Raw genomic sequence first — 6,000 nt, forward strand, 5'->3', positions numbered from 1 at the left:
ATGAGTCTAAGCATGGCATTTCTTCCTGAATCAGAATCTAAATGCAAAATGAAAAAATGTATCTCAAGTCTATTGTACTGTACTTGTAAATTTTTGAAAATAGAGGGGAGTCACAAGATACAAATATTCAGGAAAGCAAGATGTTTAATTGTGCATATAAATAATAAATAAGTTCCTTTTAATAAATAATAAACAAGGGAGGAACGATAGCCCCACCTACCACTTAGAGGAATGACTATGCTGCAGCTCCCTGTCTACCAATGTGTGGCTCCCCCAGGCCATCTCCATTCTGTACACTAGCACCACTTCCATAGCCCCCTCCACATATTAGCCTCCACCTTGGAACAATATACAGGGCCTGGAGCCAACTGCCCACTGCAGCACTGCCTGCCACAATGCTGCATCTCTGAACAGACTGCCCAACGCACTGCACCACCCACCCTCTCAGCCCATCTCTGAAAGAGGTCACCTCTATTTTGGGACACCTCTGCCACCATCTTGGGTTACTTCTGCTGCCACCATCACCATATTTATTTAGGGCAACTTCCATCTTGTGACACCAGCGTGCGCCTGGAAGCCCAACATCAATGTACCTACAGGTTTGATGCTGCTGCCACCATCAACTAGAGATGTGGTCCCTTCCATCTAGGGGCAATAGCCAGTACCTGGAAGGTATGCTAATAGCCACAATCTTGCTGCAGAAGCAGGAAAGAGCCTTGCAAGGGGTCCATAGATAGGAGAGTGTGAGGGCATCTTGCTCCCAGCTTGCCCAGCCAACTAGCCCAGCACCCACCCAGATCCCAGGCCAACTTGGTGGCACTTACTGGAACTTGACACTGGTCTGGTCCCTGACTCCCTCCCCAATCCAACATCCACCTAGTCCTTCTGGTTTGGCATCAGTAGGGCCCTCTGGATCCCCAATCCCAATTCTCCCAGCCCACCCTGCCAACCCAGACCAGCGCTTGCAGGTACCTGGCCATCCTGCAGCTCTCAATGCCTTATCCTGATCTGCCCAATACAGAACAGTTTTCCACAACAGGTGCACAGGTCCTGGCACTCACTCCCTAGGACCACCAGGAGGAGAGGTTCTTTACTGGGAATTTCAAAGGGTGGGGTCGGGACAGATACAATTTAGAGACTAAATTATTGACCAGGAATTAAGGGGTCTTCAAGTGAGGTAAGGGGCTAAGGCCAGGCTCTAAGATCACACATAGAAGATTCCTGGGGTGCAGTATTCCAGTGGGACTTGCGCTATACCCTGCATCCAGGAGTCCTGCCTCCCAGTCTAACCTTCCCACTCAAGTAACATTCACCATTCTGATGGTGGAGTTACAAGCAAACTCCAGAAAACCCCACCTATCAGGTGAAAAGAAAAGCAGAGAAGATATAGAACAAAGATAGCGCAATTATTCAATTTTCCTTTCAGATTTTTTTTCTTTTGTATTTTTTCATTTCTCACATGCCCAACATTTTTAAAACCAAGTACTTTTATTGCATCAGGCTAAGCCCAAGGCCAACACAATTATAAATGGAGAAAAACTGAAAGCATTTCTTCTAAAATCTGGAACATGTCAGGGATACCCTCTTTCACCACTTCTATCCAACATCGTCCTTGAAAGTCTAGCCAGAGCAATTAGACAGGAGAAAGAAATTGAAGGGGTATGAATAGGAGAAGAACAAGCCAAGCAATCACTATTTGCCAGTGATATGATTCTGTATTTAGGAGAGCCAAAAAATTCCACCAGAAATCTTCTAGAGCTAATAAATGAATTCAGCAAAGTAGGAGGATATAAAATCAACAGTCATAAATTTAATGCTTTCCTCTACATCAGTGATGACTCCTCTGAAAGAGAAATTAGGAAAACTATTCCATCCACAATAGCCAAAAGAATAAAGAATGAAATAAAATACTTGGTAATCAATCTAACAAAAGAGGTAAAAGACCTCTACAATGAAAACTACAGAGCTCTAAAGAAAGAAATTAACAAAACTCTTACAAGATGGAAAGATCTCCCATGTTCTTGGATAGGCAGAATTAATATCGTCAAATGACCATGCTATTAAAAGTGTTATACAGATTCAAAGCAATTCCAATTAAAATTTCAATGTCTTTCCTCATAGAAAAAGAGAAGTCAATCATGAAATTAATTTGGAAAAATAAAACATGCACAAAAGCCAAAGCAATCCTTAGCAAGAAGAGTGAAGCAGGAGGCATCACAATACCAGACCTTAAACTATACCACAAAGCTATAGTAACAAAAATAGCATGTTATCAGCACAAAAAGAGACAGTTAGACCAATGGTAGAAAATGGAATACATAGAAACAAACTCATATAAATAGGGTTATCTCATCCTGGAGAAAGGTGCCAACAACTTATATTGGAGAAAAGAGTCTCTTCAACAAATAGTGCTGAGAAAACTGGAAATCCATATGCAGAAAAATGAAAGTAAACTCCTATCTCTCACCATACATGAAACTCAATTCAAAGTGGATTAAGGACTTAGGAATTAAACCAGACACCCTGCACCTAATAAAAGAAAAAGTAGACCTGAATCTTTATCATGTCAGCTTCTGATCTGACTTCCTTATCAAGACTCCTAATGCATAAGAAGTAAAATCAAGAATCAATAAATGGGATGAATTCAAACTAAAAAGCTTCTTCTCAGCAAAAGAAATGATCAATAATGTGAAGAGAGAACCCACAGATTGGGAGAAAATCTTTACCACACACATGTCAGATAGAGCACTAATCTCCAGCATATATAAAGAACTGAAAAAAATTAACACCAAAAAAAAAACCACAAAAAACAAATTACCCAATCAATAATGAGCTAAGGAACAGAACAGACACTTCACAGAAGAAGAACTACAGGGGATCAACAAACATAAAAAAATGTTCAACATCTCTAGCAATTAGAGAAATGCAAATCAAAACTACTCTAAGATTTCATCTCACTCCAGTCAGAATGGCAATTATCAAGAATACAAGCAATGATAAGTGTTGACAAGCATGTGGGGGAAAAGGTACACTCAAACATTGCTGGTGGGACTGCAAATTGGTGCAAGCAGTCTGAAAAGCAGTATGGATTCCTCAGAAAAGTTGGAATGGAACCACCATTTGTCCCAATATTCCACTCCTCAGTCTATATTCAAAGGACTTAAAATCAGCATACTACAGTGATGTAGCCACATCAATTTTTACAGCAGCTCAATTCATAATAACTAAACTGTGGAACCAAACTAGAAGTCCCTCCATAGATGAATATGGATACGGAGGATCTTTGGATTGGGCAGAGGGTAGTGAGGGGAGGGGAGAAAGCATGGGGGTGAGAAAGATGGTGAAATGAGGTGGACATCATTACCCTAGGTACACCCATTACCCTAGGTATAATTGCATAAATGGTATGACTACATGTTGTACAACCAGAGAAATGAAAAGTTGTGCTCTATTGGTGTGCAATGAATCAAAATTCATTGTGCTGTTATGTATAACTAATTAAAACAAATGAAAATAAGTTATTTATTTACTTAAATAAATAAAAAAATAATAAACAAAAAATATAAACAGTAAATAAAAATTCCCTTTCACAATAAAGGGGGATAGGGAAGAATAGAGTTACTTTATATTAGGCAGAAGGGAGTGAAGGGAGGGGAAGGGATATGGGAGTAAGAAGGATAGTAGAATGCAATAGATATTATTACCTCCTGTACATTTAATACTATATGATTAATGTGCACCTACAATATGTACAATGAGAAAAATGAGAAATTACACTCCTTTTATATATGATCTATCAAAATGTATAAATGCATTCTACTGTCATGTAAAACTAATTAGAACAAATGAAAAAAATTCCAAAAATGTGTAAAAATGTGTAAACGTTCAAGTTCTCCCAATAAAGAGAATTTTCATGTGAAATTAAAAAAAAGAAATGAGAAAGGTTTTTCAACAGCAAAATGATTCAGGGTATTTTAAGAGAGAAAAATCAAGGTCAGAAGTTATCATTTTGAAATGAAAGCTATATTTTCTAGATAATAAAATATAGCTGCATGTTATAGGTTAAATATTGGTATCTGCCTGAAAGTTCATATTTTAAGTCATAACATTCTATGTAATGATATTAAGAGGTAGGTGGTTTAAGTCATGAGAAGTCTATGGTTATTAATGGTTTCGGAGTCATTATAATGGATGTCTCAGAGCATATCCCTGACCCCTCTGCTAAGCAAGAGAACAAACTGAGACACTGAGTCAACCTCTAAGATGCCATTTATAGATGTTCACAATGTGGCTTAAGTGTTACCATAGAGAGGAAACAAATACTAACATTTTTATCAGTTGGCATTCCCTGAAATGGGTGTGTTATTTTAGCTACTGTTAAAATTGATCCCTTGTCTTTAAAGGAGCACATTGGGTTATTTCTTGTGTTCTTTCCTTCAACAGACCAAGATTTTTCTCCTGAACCTGGAATTATAAAATACATAAACATTAAAGACACATTAAATATCAGAAACTAATCAGAATAAACCTCTGATGAAAAGCAACATGGAAAAGAAGTGTGCCTGGTGAGGATCTTTAAATAACAAAAGCAGATTATCTTGACTGCAGTATGTGTGACCCAGGGTTTTACTGGGCATGAGTAATGGTATCCTTTTATTTGTTCCTTGAGGAACATTTGCAACCTTAACAGAAAAGTATGCTATTAGCCATAGCAGACACCAGACTAAGGTCTAACCCAGCCATGCCATACATATCAGGTTGACTGGTCTCAAAGTGCTTTTACAGATGACTTTGTACTAATGTCAAGGGGTATCTGTGGGGGGTCCTCTCTGCCATGTCCCACGTGCAGGAGAAAAGGGTTAACTGCTGGAGGAGGATGTTGGCGGTATATCACTCAAAAAACTTATCTATTCAATAAACACAAGAGCCAATACTCTTTTTAAATGAGAGGGGCATGATGGGTCTGGCCATACCAGCTCTGGCCTCTTACAACCTGAAGTAGCCCAACTCTCTTTTATTAATAGACACACAGGTAAAGGGGGCAAGAACCAGGGGGTGGAGATTCTTCTGTGGTGGACAGGATAGGGTGGAGTTAGGGGAGCCATTCTCTTAAGGGGAAATTCCAAAAGAAGACAGGGAATAACTCCCAAGCATTTCCATGCCTCCAGGCAGTTCCTGGAAGTCAGGCCACAGCTTCACATGGATCAATCTAGTCTAATTGTGCTAAGTAAGAATGGCTTCCCACAGGTGCCCACATACTTTGAAATTCAAACAGGGCCAATTTTGACAGTGAAAGGAGAGACAGGCAAAGCAGAGTGTCTCCATCACACCTGGACTTCCAAGCACCCTAAGTCATGGCAGAGGACAGGGGAATGATTGCAGATTCATGCCTTCTGGTGCTGACCTGATTGTTCTTCCTCAGCCTGGGAGGAGCAGTCCTGGGAGGTCAGCTGATTGGTCTGCAGTGATGATTTCAGAACGTCAGGGTCTCCTTTCTGCATTAGCGATTTTAATTTAGAGATGGTGAGTTGCAGCCTCAGAGGTGAAACATTGTACTGGGTAGAATAACTCAAGAAAATAAGACATTCTTGATTAAGAGGTTAGAGGAATACTTCTGGGCAGCCTTCACCATCAGAGTCAAAATGTAAATTGAACCTCCCAGGGTAAATAGACAAGGAATTCCTAAAAAGAGAAAACAAAAGACCATGTATTTCTCCTCAAACATCTAGTATGCTGTTACCTGGGAGATGTTCAGAATATGTAAGAAATATATATAAAATATATAAGGTATGCAAAATATATATCTTACATATATTTATATGATTTATATATCTTTCTTATAAAACAAATAAGAAAGGAAATCACAAAAACTATATTTGGGTATATGCACATAGGGGTTTTTATGAGACATGTTTAAAAATTACTACAATGAAAAGAGAGAATAAACTCACTTCAGAATTCAGACGAAGAATTCTGCAGTTTTGACTGATGATAGAGGGA

At 39.0% G+C, this 6,000-nt stretch overlaps 1 pseudogene; it reads right to left on the reverse strand.

Moving 5' to 3' along the window:
- The window catches only part of LOC124985753 (60S ribosomal protein L29-like), a 133,389-nt pseudogene extending 127,888 nt beyond the window's left edge, over window positions 1–5,501 (reverse strand).
- Between the last annotated feature and the right edge of the window lie 499 nt (window positions 5,502–6,000).

This window comes from Sciurus carolinensis, chromosome 5, assembly GCF_902686445.1.
Source record: "Sciurus carolinensis chromosome 5, mSciCar1.2, whole genome shotgun sequence".
Classification (NCBI taxonomy): domain Eukaryota; kingdom Metazoa; phylum Chordata; class Mammalia; order Rodentia; family Sciuridae; genus Sciurus; species Sciurus carolinensis.